Source organism: Pristiophorus japonicus, chromosome 5 (assembly GCF_044704955.1).
Source record: "Pristiophorus japonicus isolate sPriJap1 chromosome 5, sPriJap1.hap1, whole genome shotgun sequence".
Taxonomy (NCBI): Eukaryota; Metazoa; Chordata; class Chondrichthyes; family Pristiophoridae; genus Pristiophorus; species Pristiophorus japonicus.
The window spans coordinates 92,941,565-92,956,797 of NC_091981.1; the positions used below are offsets into that span (position 1 = coordinate 92,941,565).

The following is a 15,233-nucleotide window of genomic DNA, read 5'->3' on the forward strand; positions in this document are numbered from 1 at the left end:
GGAGGTCAACACTGCAAGAGAGGTCCTCTACGCACTGGGGCCAGGAGGCACTACAGAAAGAAGGATGTGGGACATCACAGAGGCCATCACTGCCAGCAGTGTACCCCCCACCACCTGGCTCCAGTGCCCAAAGAACCTTCATGACCTCAGATCACTGTCAAGGTTAGTGAATGCATCTTCAAAAGTCATCTCCTACAAACTGCACCACTAGCCTCACACATTGCTCAATGCACGACCCCCACCCCCCAATCACCTACCAACAATCTCTACCAACCATTCCTAGCTTCACCTCACCCCTTTGGAGGAGACGGTGCAGCCCATTCTTGGCAGGGGTATGAGTTCAGCCTTGGCCAGTGGAGGGGCTGAAAGGATACAAGATGCTGGTATCCTCATACGTTATCCTTCTCGCATGCACCTCTTGCTTTCCCACCCTCCCCTCACCATAAGTCCAACCTTATGTCTTACTCATTTCACACATGGAGGAGGATGAGAGGGAGGAGGAGGGGGAACAAGAAGAAGACAGTCACTAAGATAATGCATAAGGGTCGTATTGGATGTCTTTGCTTTTATTTCAGCATTGTGGCTAGAGGATGCTGTGATAGGGGGAAGGTAAGGTGTGGGACAAATGTTGAAAGGGGAATTGGGGTGTGGTCACTGGTACTGTATGCGAATGATTCTATTCCGGATATTCCGGCCAGAAAGGGGCTGTCTGGGTTGCATCCTTCCTTCTGTTTCCTCCTCTTTGGCTTCCTCCTCTGCTGTTTCTTATTCTTCTGTGTCTTCCTCTTATGTGTCTTCCTCTTCTCCCTGTGAATGGATGCTGTAAATCTGAAATAAAAAGCAGAAAATGCTGGAAATACTCAGCAGGTCAGGCAGCATCTTGACCTGAGATGTAAACTCTGTTTCTTTCTCCACGGATGTTGCCTGAACTGCTGAGTATTTCAGCATTTTTCGTCTTCTCAGTGGTCTTCCTTTACCTTCTGAGACCTTGCAAGCATCCAGCAGCTATCCCTGCACACTTAAAAACATTTTAACATGTATTGCAGCAAGCCACTACTTTAATAAAACAAACAAAAAAAATCCAGTCCAGAAGCTTAATTGCAAATTTACCTGAAAGATGTGTGTGTCCCTTTAAGAGGTACTGACAGTGGGCCCAAATTTCCCCAACCCCTTTTTTCGGCGCACTCTCCCGAGATGCACCAACTTTGTGCACTGGAAATGGTGCCGAAAAACTTACTAACGATTCTGGTTGCTCTGCCGTGTGTCCCGGGTCCTGGCGTGGCACTCCTCGTGGAGTGGCGGGTGGAGCTACAGCCCTGCGCTGAAAACAGTGCCGGCAGCTGCATGCAAGCGCAGTAGAGTGGTCACGCTTGCGCAGTAGCTCCTTCCCATGATTGTGATGATGATGCCTGCAGAACACGTCCCGCCCCTATCCCAGGCCGAATGGCCTGCTGCACAGGCCGGCCGCTGAGGCCTGCAAGAAACAGGTTGGTGCGACTGAGTTTTGATCGGGGCAGAGTTTGGTCATCTTTGGCTGCAGTCTAGTGGTTTGGACCGAGGACAGCTTGTCGTGCAGCGATGTCGCTTGCCATGCTGGGCTGGCTTTGCATTTGTTTGGTTGGGTGGCGGCTTGCCAAAGAGTCTATGCAGTGCTATGTGTTGTGCTGGACCTCGATGCCCTTCCACACGTGGCCAGCCTGGCTCTAGCACACTTGCCGACCGCTGAGCACGCGCCCAACTCAGTCCCCGTATGTTTCGCCGCCGTCGCTGCTGCCTGCTTTTATCCTCCGACACTCTGCTGCCCAGCCACGGCTTCTGGCCTTCCTATCTCTCTCTCTCGCTCCGATGTCTCCTGTCCCTCTCTCTCTCTCTCTCTCTGAATCAGGACTCCAGAACGGTGTGAGTTGAGCCCGGGCTCCAGCGCACTCGTGCACCCACCCCCCATCCGTCCGCCTGTACTAGCCTGCCTGCGTTGGTCTTGAGGACAGCGGTGCCTGTTGTTGTGTTGGAGATGCCGGCTGGCGCTGACAAAATACCTTTCTGCCTACGACCTACGACCCCAGGGCTGAACTGGAGTGTGTCGGCCGATCTCCGAACTTTTTCGGGGCTAAATGGAGTCGTCTGCGGTCCCTCACGTGAGGGAGCCGAAGCCCCATGCCTCTGTCAGGTTTCAGGCTGCCGGTTTTAAAGCCCAACCAAAAACCCGAAAAATGGGCAAAAAGGGAAAAAATTCCCGTCCAAAAAGGGTTGAAAGTCGGTGGGGCGGTAGCCGCATTCTCCCTCCCCTATCCCAGGCCGAAGGGACTCCCACACGACCAGCCGCTGCTGAGTTTAGTTGAAGGCAGGATTTATTTCAGTTCTTTATTTGTTAATTTAATTATTTACTTCAGTTCTTTATTTTTTATTGAATGCTTATTACTTTTTGTGCTTTGTTTGGTGCTTGGTGGTGCTTTAAATGTAGTTACTTGCGCCGATTCCTTAACTCTAGATAAGGTTTTTCTGTACGGACAGAAGTGGCAACATATGCTGGCCTAAATTAGTTTGGAGCAACTATTTGCTGGCCAAACACCTAAAACAGGCGTAAGTGGCTGGGAACTCCCCCTTTTGAAAAAAAAAACAGAACTAAAAAAAAAACCTAACTAACTCACTTACACTGGCGCAAACTAAATGGCCAGAATTGCAACTATAAAGATACTTCAGAAAAATCAAGTTGCTCCAAAAAAAACGGAGCAACTCCTGGGGAAATTTGGGCCCAAGTATCTCTGTCAGTGTGCTGGACGCTGGGTTTTCATAGCAAGCTTAGGACCCAGCACTGAACTCTGCACACTGACTGATGTCACCCTCTCTTAACTTACATCTCCAGGGCCAGCGCTGCTAACGGCTGCACTAAGGCCCTCACCAAAATGGTGACTGCTGAGTCCTACTCCAGAGAATGACACTAAAGTGGCAGTCTCCATTTTTGACCGGATCGCAACGAAACAACATCCCTACCTTAAATGAATACGAGTGAGTGATTAGGCAGCAATATTATCAGTGGGCTCAGAAGACATCACAAAATATGAGTGTTAATTTCAAACAAGTCTGGATTATTAGCCAGATGTTGAGATGGAATACATCCTTGAACTCACTTCCATTGTATGTCTTTTACAGATTACAGCATGTGCTGTTAAGTTCATGGATCGGCTTTTATTCCATTTTGGAATCATTTTATTTTTTTATCAATTTTAGCTATTACAGCCAGTACTGATGGCCAGTATATTTTGACAGAAAATAGTCGGGAGAGTATACATCGTACAATTTTATTCTGAAATGCAAACCAGCCATTGAAGCCTTTCATGTTATCAGCAGTTACTCTTTTTAATTCACATCCATCATTTAAATCGAGTTTCACAAGATCTTTCGGGAAAAAAAAGTTAATTTAATGTTATGGGAGGATTTTTCACGGGGGGAGGTGGGGATTGATTGAAACATCTCAAAATTCCTGGATGCACTGGAGATTTTTCTGAAATATAGCTGAGAAATAAAAAATATTTTAAGCTGTTTGAAACGCTGCATTCCACAGATGTAAGAGTTGTGAATTACACCCTAAATTATCAGCAGGAATCCCACCTTCACAAGAATGCAGGCGGCTAGTAATCATCTGGCAGAAGACAAAACTCGAGGAATTCAACAAGAGAAAATAAATGTTGTTTTATACAAAAATGATTTTAAAGTATTTTAAATCAGAGGCATGAACAAAATTGGATTACCTCTAAATTATGTTTAATCATTTGTGCGTGAAACATTATGGGATGTCATGCAGAACACAAGCTCTATATGAGGTATAACAAGGTATCCTGTTAGGTGATTTTGCTGTTCACAGTAAATTAAAAGTGATGAATACTTTCAGACTGGTGTGTGACAGGCAAGTCTGTTGAGAAAAGACCCCAGGCATGATAAGAGGAAGGGATCTGAGTTCATTCCAACAAATCTTGGCAGCAAACTTTCATTTCTTCAGCATAAGAAACAGGAAAGAGGAATTTAATATCAATTACTGATAATGCCTGGCCTCCTTTCAGGTATTCACATAATAGCATCTCGAATTCTTCTTTAATTACAGTTAGGTTTCCCTGGTATGTCATTTAATATTTTTCTACTGAATAGCCACGAAGCTGAATTTGTCAATGGATCTGCGGACCGGCTGGCATCCTGGGATGTTCAGCTTTAGCCGAGCAGCAAAAAAAAAGGAGAAAAAAAAATGACAAGAAACATCAGGGGCTGTGTATTTTTTACCGTAAAAATGCAATTACCAGTGGGGCTTTTCAATTTCTTTTGTAAAAATAAACTTAACCAGTGAGTTTTATCATAGTGCCCCGATATTCACGAGGAACCAGGGATGGTGCGGGGGAGGGTGAAATCAGCAGAAGAACCGGGCAGAGCCGGGATATGGAGGCACTGCTGATCTTAATGGCTGGGCCTTTTAGCAAATTGTAGGGTTGCCTCCCACCAGGCCAAAGGGACAGACTGATTGGTGGGAAGGCTAGAGGCAAGACGTCGCAGCTGGGGATCCTTGGAGATGGTCCCTGGAACTGGGACAGGAGCATCAGCTCCAGTGATTGATCGGGAAAGCTGAGGGGAGGCCGAAGGCTTCCTTGAGGAACTTGAGGGGAGCACTCCTTCTCACAAGGAGTGCTAAAAGATCCACTTACCTTGGGGAGCCAGCAGCTCTTACCACAGATGAACTGCCAGGAATCCCACACGTTGGGCCTCCCCGTCATTCATTATTAAATTTAAGTCGTGGTGCCGAAGATGCCATCAGGCTACGACTTTGGAATGTTAATTGGGTCCTTGCCTGTGGGAATGGGGTCAGGTAGGCTGATCCTGATATCTTAAACCCCACATCCCCCCTCCCCGACCCTCTCCTGCCGATCAGGAGAGGGGGGTGGTGAGGGAGTGGCAGGGTTAAAATCGAGGCAATCCTAGGTAACATTTGGATTTCCAAAATGGGTCTCTCATGGAATCCCCCTCCGCCCCCCCCGCTGCTCATCTGTACCAACAAGTGCCACTGATCATTATTAACACCCGCTGAAGTACAGCCTGGCCATGATAATGATGCAGAAAGACATTGGTCATAAAATAATGAAGGAAAGGTAATAAAGTAAAACAACTTTGGCTAAAAATATTTGTGAGAAGAGTATTTTTCTGCCAGCGTGCACGTGAAATACAGAGATGCACGAATTTATTCGTAATCTTTTATAAACAACATGTAAGTGATCTTTGAGAGCGAAATAAAGGCTCAGAAGATAAAGAATGTAATAGATGTTTGTTGAGGGATAATCACAGTTAATGGTGGGTGAGATTTCCCATATTACTGGGTGCAAATGTCACTACGCCTGAGGTGGATGGGCAGGTTGACAGGTTTTAACTCCCATTCTTGGAACACTTACAGCATCTTGTCAGTTCAGAGCAGATGCAGGTCAGCTCCTTGTCAGCATCTCATCCTACACTGAACCTTGAGAAGAAAATATATACTATCAGGCCCTGATTAATACTGTCAGAGATGGCATGAGTTTGAAGGCTACTAAGTTAATACTACTTTACAGTCATGCACACATCAAAAACACACAAATACTTACCATTCTTGTTACACTTTTTTCTTAAGCTTTGCTAACTAAAATTTATTCTGCTTAAATATCAAAGTTTAAATATTATTGTAGAGAAAGTATACACTGGGCATAGTATGGGAGGAAAATTGACAAGACTTTAAGAATGGAGAATCATCAGAAACAATTTTATGTAAATAGAGGGAGAATAATGAAATAAAATGCAGAGGGCAACATAGTTCATAACCTTGACCTGCAGTCTTACATTTCAATAATGGAGTAGAAATTCTGACGTCCGGGGCCCGTATGAAATTTCTACAGACCCAGGAAGGTATCAGAAAAGCCGGTTCTCAGCACGCAATGCGCATGCGCTGAAAACCGGCTTTTCTGATCTGTCAAGCGAGGACATTTCTTGGGCAAGATTGCGGGATTTACACATATACTGCCCAGCAAATGTCCTCAAAAATTCTGCGCCTGATAAAAGCAGGCGCAAGTGTTTTAAAACATACAAAAACACGACAAAATTAAATTATAAACACATATTTTATACGGTAAGTTTATTTTTAACCATAATTAAAAAAACGTTTTAAAAAAATCGGGGAAATATTTTATTTTTATGTCATAATGGGCTAGATTTCCAATTTTTTTTGCATGCTTAACGCCAGCTTAACGTCCATTTTACCGCTGAAATGACATATAATGCCCATATATCGCCCATTTAGCCACAAAATGGAAACTGATGGGCATTTTTCGGCAACTTATCGCCGAGCGTTACTTTCCCCATGTGCTTAACGCCAGGAAAAAATACCGCCCGCCCACTTTTTTGGGGCGGAATCATCAGAATGGGCAAAATCAACGCCCATATCGCCCAGCGAAAGTTTCCACACCGATTTAACGCCAAAATTCAATAATACCGTCCGCGCACTTTTTTTTGTCGTAAAGAGCATATTTACCGAAACTAGCGGCCATGAGATCGCCCAGCATCACTTTCACCACCTCGCGCACATATCGCCCACAATATCGCTCGCCCAAAAAAACACCCAGAAAAAGTGGAACTAACTGGAACTAATCACAGCATTATGAATGCCATGTTCTACATCACGTCACATCCTTTAAAAGGCTACTGTGCTTCAACCTTGGGGAAGTTCGGATGTACTCTGGAGGTCGTTAGAGTTGAAGTGAACCACTGTACTAACATCTTGACCATACTGTAACCGATTGGAATTGAATAAGTGTCTTCGTCGGGACATTCATTGTTTGTCATCAATCGGTGGAAAACAGAGAGCCATTGCAATGGGGCCTGTCCTTTCACAGCCTCTCTTGATGACCAATTACATGCAGCAGACTCGAGATGGCAGAAGGTACGCTCCACAGCATTATGTGCCCAATGTAAGACGTGCCAGACTGATGAGGAGGACCAGAAATTACACCCCCCGCAATTACAGGGAGAAACGCTCTTACCTCAACTTTCCCGACACCACCTGCTTTCGGAGACTGCGCTTCCACAAAGAGGTTATCACTGAGGTATGCCAGCTCATAAGGGGAGATCTGCGGCCTGCTAGCACCATCAGTACTGCACTGTCTGTTGAGGTCAAAGTCACCGCAGCACTGTCATTCTACGCGTCGGCTTCTTTTCAGGCCATAGCTGGCGACATTTGTGGACTGTCTCAGCATGCCACACATTGCTGCATTAGACAGGTCACTGAAGCCCTGTACACATGCAGGAGGGACTTGATCAGCTTCCCTATGACCAGGGAGGCACAGAGTGAGAGGCTTCTAGGATTCTCCAGAATTGCAAACTTCCCCAATATGTTAAACATAGAAACACAGAAAATAGGTGCAGGAGTAGGCCATTCGGTCCTTTGAGTCTGCACCACCATTCAATACGATCATGGCTGATCATGCAACTTCAATACACCATTCCTGCCTTCCCTCCATACCCCCTGATCTCTTTAGCCATAAGGGCCACATCTAACTCCCTTTTGAATATATCCAACGAACTGGCCTCAACAACTCTCTGCGGTAGAGAATTCCACAGGTTCACAACTCTGAGTGAAGAAGTTTCTCCTCATCTCGGTCCTAAATGGCTTACCCCTTATCCTTAGACTATGTCACCTGGTTCCCAACATTGGGAACATTCTTCCTGCATCTAGCCTTCCAGTGCCATCAGAATTTTATATGTTTCTATGAGATCCCCTCTCATTCTTCTAAACTCCAGTGAATAGAGGCCCAGTCGATCCAATCTCTCCTCATATGTCAGTCGGATGAACCTTCGCTGCACTCCCTCAATAGCAAGAACGTCCTTCCTCAGATCAGGAGACCTAAACTGAACACAATATTCCAGGTGAGGCCTCACTAAGGCCCTGTACAACTGCAGTAAGACCTCCCTGCTCCGATACTCAAATCCCTTAGCTATGAAGGCCAACATGCCATTTGCCTTCTTCACCGCCTACTGTACCTGCATGCCAACTTTCAATGACTGATGTACCATGACACCCAGGTCTCGTTGCACCTCCCCTTTTACTAATCTGCCACCATTCAGAAAATATTCTGCCTTCGTGTTCTTGCCACCAAAGTGGAAAACCTCACATTTATCTACATTATACTGCATCTGCCATGCATTTGCCCACTCACCTAACCTGCAGCCTCTTAGCATCCTCCTCACAGCTCACACTGCCACCCAACTTAGTGTCATCTGCAAACTTGGAGATATTACACTCAATTCCGTCATCTAAATCATTGATGTACATTGTAAATAGCTAGGGTCCCAGCACTGAGCCCTGCAGCACCCCACTAGTCACTGCCTGCCATTCTGAAAAGGACCCGTTTATTCCGACTCTATGCTTCCTGTCTGCCAACTAGATCTCTATCCACGTCAATACATTACCACCAATACTATGTGCTTTACTTTTACACAACAATCTCTTGTGTGGGACCTTGTCAAAAGCTTTTTGAAAGTCCAAATGCACCACATCCACTGGTTTTCCCTTGTCCACTCTACTAGTTACATCCTCAAAAAATTCTAGAAGATTTGTTAAGCATGATTTCCCTTTCATAAATCCATGCTGACTTGGACCGATCCTGTCACTGCTTTCCAAATGTGCTGCTATTTCATCTTTAATAATTGATTCCAAATTTTCCCCACTACCGATGTCAGGCTAACCGGTCTATAATTCCTCGTTTTCTCTCTCCCTCCTTTTTTAAAAAGTGGTGTTACATTAGCTACCCTCCAGTCCATAGGAACTGATGCAGAGTTGATGGACTGTTGGAAAATGATCACCAATGCATCCACTATTTCTAGGGCCACTTCCTTAAGTACTCTGGGATGCAGACTATCAGGCCCTGGGGATTTATTGGCCTTCAATCCCATCAATTTCCCTAACACAATTTCCTGACTAATAAGGATTTCCTTCAGTTCTTCCTTCTCGCTAGATCCTCTGTCCACTAGTATTTCCACAAGGTTATTCGTGTCTTCCTTCATGAAGGCAGAGCCAAAGTATTTGTTCAATTGGTCTGCCATTTCTCTGTTCCCCATTATAAATTCACCTGATTCTGACTGCAAGGGACCTATGTTTGACTTCGCGAATCTCTTTCTCTTCACATATCTATAGAAGCTTCTGCAGTCAGTTTTTATGTTCCCAGCAAGCTTCCTCTCATACTCTATTTTCCCCTTCCTAATTAAACACTTTGTCCTCCTCTGCTGGATTCTAAATTTATCCCAATCCTCAGGGTTGCTGCTTTTTCTGGCCAATTTATATGCCTCTTCCTTGGATTTAACACTATCCCTAATTTCCCTTGTTAGCCACGGTTGAGCCACCATCCCCATTTTATTTCTTTACTCCAGACATGGATGTACAATTGTTGAAGTTTATCCATGTGATATTTAAATGTCTGCCATTGACTATCCACCATCAACCCTTTAAGTATCACTCGCCAGTCTAATCTAGCCAATTCACGTCTCATACCATCAAAGTTACCTTTCTTTAAGTTCAGGACCCTAGTCTCTGAATAAACTGTGTCACTCTCCATCTTAATGAAGAATTCTACCATATTATGGTCACTCTTCCCCAAGGGGCCTCGCACAACAAGATTGCTAATTAGTCCTTTCTCATTACACATCGCCCACCCTAGTTGGTTCCTCGACATATTGGTCTAGAAAACCATCCCTAATACACTTCAGGAAATCCTCCTCCACCATATTGCTACCACTTTGGTTAGCCCAATCTATATGTAGATTAAAGTTGCCCATGATAACTGCTGTACCTTTATTGCTCGCATCCCTAATTTCTTGTTTGATGCTGTCCCCAACCTCACTACTATTGTCTGGTGGTCTGTACACAACTCCCACTATCGTTTTCTGCCCTTTGGTATACTGCAGCTCTACCCATACAGATTCCACATCATCCATCTTCCTTATTATTGTGTTAATTTTCTCTTTAACCAGCAACACTACCCCATCTCCTTTTCCTTTCTGTATATCCTTCCTGAATGTTGAATACCCCTGGATGTTGAGTTCCCAGCCTTGGCCACCCTGGAGCCATGTCTCCGTAATGCCAATTATATCATATTCGTTAATTGCTGCCTGCGCAGTTAATTCGTCCACCTTATTACGAATACTCTTCGCATTGAGGCACAGAGCCTTCAGGCTTGTCTTTTTAACACACTTTGTCCCTTTAGAATTTTGCTGTAATGTGGCCCTTTTTGATTTTTGCCTTGGGTTTCTCTGTCCTCCACTTTTACTTTTCTTCTTTCTATCTTTTGCTTCTGCCCCCATTTTACTTCCCTGTCTCCCGTCATAGGTTCCCATCCCCCTGCCATATTAGTTTAACCCCTCCCCAACAGCACTAGCAAACACTCCCCCTAGGGCATTGGTTCCGGTCCTGCCCAGATGAAGACCGTCCAGTTTGTACTGGTCCCATCTCCCCCAGAACCGGTTCCAATGTGCCAGGAATTTGAATCCCTCCCTCCTGCACCACTCCTCAAGCCACGCATTCATCTCAGCTATCCTGCTATTTCTACTCTGACTAGCACGTGGCACTGGTAGAAATCCTGAGGTCCTGCTTTTTAATTTATCTCCTAGCTCCCTAAGTTCAACTTGTAGGACCTCATCCCGTTTTTTTTAACCTATGTCGTTGGTACCTATATGCACCACGACAACTGGCTGTTCACCCTCCTCCTCCAAATTGTCCTGCAGCCGCTCCAAGACATCCTTGACCCTTGCACCAGGGAGACAACACACCATCCTGGAGTATCGATTGCGACCGCAGAAACACCTATCTATCCCCCTTACAATAGAATCCCCTGCCACTATAGCTCTCCCAATCTTTTTCCTGCCCTCCTGTGCAGCAGAGCTACCCATGGTGCCATGAACTTGGCTGCTGTTGCCCTCCCCTGATGAGTCATCCCCCTCAACAGTACCCAAAACGATATCTGTTTTGCAGGGGGATGACCACAGGGGACCCCTGCATTATCTTCCTTCCACTTCTCTTCTTGCTGGTCACCCATTCCCTCTCTGCCTTTGTAATCTTTGCCTGCGGTGTGACCAACTCACTAAATGTGCTATTCACGATATCCTCAGCATCACGGATGCTCCAGAGTGAATCCATGCGCAGCTCCGGTGCCACAATGTGGTCTGTCAGGAGCTGCAGCAGGATACACTTCTTGCACATATAGTCGTCAGGGACACTGGAAGCGTCCCCGAGTTCCCACATAGCACAAGAGGAGCATGACACGTGTCTGGGCTCTCCTGTCATAACTGAGCCCTTAAATTAACTTAATTTGGCAACAATGATAAAGGTTACCTACTGACAAAGGAAAAGAAAAAGAAAAACTACTCACCTATCACCAGCCAACCACTTACCCCCTTGGCTGTGACGTCACCCTTTGACTTCTTTCTACTTTTTTGCCTTCTCTCCCTGCTGCAGCTGCACCAGCTGGCTCCTCCTTGACGCTGCCACTCTCCGACTGTTGGGCCTTTTATAGGCCCCCCGACTCACCGCGCCTCCTCCTCGACGCTGGCTGGGAGAGAAACCAACGTGGAATGATGGCTCAGGGACTGAATGAGGGGGCACCTAGGTTCTCGGACGCGGCACTGGAGGTCCTGGTGGAGGCGGTCTGGAGGAGGAGGGATGTCCTGTACCCATAGGGGAGAAGGCGGCCACAGAGGCAGCTATTGTGGCACATTTTCGAGGAGATCACCCAAGACATGGCTTCAGTGCTGCAAGAAATTTAACGACTTGACACGAGTAGTCAAGGTAAGATCCAATCTTACAAACACACTGCTCATTAATTGCACCACCACCAGCATCACAATCTCAACACACTTTATCCATCATTTAATTATACACAAACACATTCATGCAGCCCACAGTATTGCATCCTTCACAGGCACTATTCACACCTCAGACACATCTTCCTGCTCTTCAAGCAAGTGGGGCATTAGACATACACATAAACATACCTGTCAATACACTAATTCACTAATACACACAGTGTCAGCTGTGGCTCAGTTGGTAGCACATTTGCCTCTAAGTCAGAATGTTGTGGGTTCAAGTCCCACTCCAGGAACATGAGTGCATAAATCTAGGTTGACAGTGCTGAGGGAGTTTGGATGGGATGGGATGTTAAACCGAGACCCCGTCTGCCCTATCAGGTGGACATAAAAGATCCCATGGAATGATTTCGAAGAAGAGCAGGGGAGTTATCCCCGTTGTCCTGGCCAATATTTATCCTTCAATCAACATAACAAAAACAGATAATCTGGTCATTATCACATTGCTGTTTGTGGGAGTTTGCTGTGCGCATCTTGGCTGCCATGTTTCCCACATTACAACAGTGACTACACTCTAAAAAGTACTTCATTGGCTGTAAAGTGCTTTGAGATGTCCAGTGGTTATGAAAGGCGCTATATAAATGCAAGTCTTTCTTTTTTAAATTCACAATCACCATTTTTCTCTTCCAGCACAAGATAGCACATAACAAGCAGCTGCAATCCTGATGAACCATGGATAATCTGCTGAAAGGATAGGACATTTGGCTGAGACCAGATTTTGGAGGTAGGCTTTCAGTATTAATTCTCTGCCTCTGGTCATCGTTGGCGCCAGGACATTGCTGCAGGAGTTCCTCAGGGCAGTGTCCTAGGGCTAACCATCTTCAGCTGCTTCATCAATGACCTTCCCTCCATCATAAGGTCAGAAGTGGGGATGTTTGCTGAAGATTGCACATTGTTCAGTTCCCTTCGACACTCCTCAGATAATGAGACAATTTGTGCCCGCATGCAGCAAGACCAGGCTGACATTGAGGCTGGGCTGATAAGTGGCAAGTCACATTCGCGCTACACAAGTTCCAGGTAATGACCATCTCCAACAAAAAACATAGAAACATAGAAATTAGGTGCAGGAGCAGGCCATTCGGCCCTTCGAGCCTGCACCACCATTCAATAAGATCATGGCTGATCATTCAACCTCAGTACCCCTTCCCTGTTTTCTCTCCATACCCCTTGATCCCTTTGGCCGTAAGGGCCATATCTAACTCCCTCTTGAATATATCCAATCAATTGGCATCAACAACTCTCTGCGGTAGAGAATTCAACAGGTTAACAATTCTCTGAGTGAAGAAGTTTTCCTCATCTCAGTCCTAAATGGCTTACCCCTTATTCTTAAACTGTGACCCCTGGTTCTGTAATTCCCCGGCAACGGGAACATTCTTCCTGCATCTAACCTGTCCAATCCCGTCAGAATTTTATATGTTTCTATGAGATCCCCTCTCATTCTTCTAAACTCCAATGGATACAAGCCCAGTTGATCCAGTCTCTCCTCATATGTCAGTCCTGCCATCCCGGGAATCAATCTGGTGGACCTTCGTTGTACTCCCTCAATAGCAAGAATGTCCTTCCTCAGAATAGGAGACCAAAACTGAACACAATATTCCAGATGTGGCCTCACCAAGGCTCTGTACAACTGCAGTAAGACTTCCCTGCTCCTATACTCAAATCCCCTAGCTATGAAAGCCAACATGCCATTTGCCTTCTTCACCGCCTGCTGTACCTGCATGCCAAACTTCAATGACTGATGTACCCAGGTCTCATTACACCTCCTCTTTTCCTAATCTGTCACCATTCAGGTAATATTCTGTCTTCCAGTTTTTGCCACCAAAGTGGATAACTTCACATTTATCCACATTATACTGCATCTGCAATGCATTTGCCCACTCACCTAACCTGTCCAAATCACCCTGTAGTCTCTTGGCATCCTCCTCACAGCTCACACTGCCACTCAGCTTAGTGTCATCTGCAAACTTAGAGATATTACATTCAATTCCTTCATCTAAATCATTGATGTATATTGTAAATAACTGGGGTCCCAGCACTGAGCCCTGCGGCACCCCACTGGTCACTGCCTGCCATTCTGAAAAGGACCCATTTATTCCGACTCTCTGCTTCCTGTCTGCCAACTAGTTCTCTATCCACGTCAATATATTACCCCCAATACCATGTGCTTTAATTTTGCACACTAATCTCTTGTATGGGACCTTGTCAAAAGCCTTTTGAAAGTACAAATACACCACATCCACGGGTTCTCCCTTATCCACTCTACGTTACATCCTCAAAAAATTCTAGAAGATTTGTCAAGCATGATTTACCTTTCATAAATCCATGCTGGCTTGGACCGATCCTGTCACTGCTTTCCAAATGCGCTGCTATTTCATCTTTAATTATTGATTCCAACATTTTCCCCACCACTGATGTCAGGCTAACCGGTCTATAATTCCCCATTTTCTCTCTCCCTCCTTTTTTAAACAGTGGGGTTACATTAGCTACCCTCCAGTCCATCAGAGAGAGCCTTTTGATATTCAATGGCATTACCACCGGCGAATCCCCCAGAGATGAGCAGACGCAGAGAGCTCTAGGGTTTAACAGGATTGCAGGATTCCCCATTGTCCAGCGAGCCACACATGTGGTCATGCGAGCTCCTCAATTAAACTGTTCAGGAACAGGAAAGGATTCCATTCCATCAATGTAAAGCTTGTGCAACCACCAGCAGATGAATGCCTCATATCCAGGGAGCTGCCACATCCTGGGGGTCACCATTGACCAGAAACTTAACTGGACTAGCCACATAAATACTGTGGCGACAAGAGCAGATCAGAGGCTGGGTATTCTGTGGTGAATGACTCACCTCCTGACTCCCCAAAACCTTTCCACCATCTACAAGACACAAGTCAGGAGTGTGATGGAATACTCTTCACTTGCCTGGATGAGTGCAGCTCCAACAACACTATAGAAGTTCGATACCATCCAGGACAAAGCAGCTCACTTAATTGGCACCCTATCCGCCACCTTAAACATACACTCCCTCCACCACTGGCACACTGTGGCTGGAGTGTATACTATCTAAAAGATGTACTGTAGCAAATCACCAAGGCTTCTTCAGCAGCAACTGCCAAACCCACGATCTCTACCACCTAGAAGAACAAGGGAAGCAGGCACATAGGAACACCATCACCTCCAAGTCACACACCATCCTGACTTGGAAATATATCTCCGTTCCTTCATCGTCGCTGGATCTAAATCCTGGAACTTCCTCCTTCACAGCACTATGGAAGTACTTTCACCACACAAACTGCAGTAAGGCAGCTCACCACCACCTTCTC

At 45.7% G+C, this 15,233-nt stretch overlaps 1 long non-coding RNA gene across 1 annotated transcript in view; it reads right to left on the bottom strand.

Moving 5' to 3' along the window:
• Positions 1-3,793: 3,793 nt before the first annotated feature.
• LOC139263849 (uncharacterized) overlaps positions 3,794-15,233 on the bottom strand; it is a 51,132-nt gene continuing 39,692 nt past the window's right edge. The window contains exons 2-3 of the long non-coding RNA XR_011593231.1: positions 5,427-5,491; positions 3,794-3,991 (exon numbers count right to left, since the gene is read on the bottom strand). This is a non-coding gene — a long non-coding RNA (uncharacterized lncRNA). The remainder of the gene's footprint in view (positions 3,992-5,426; positions 5,492-15,233) is intronic.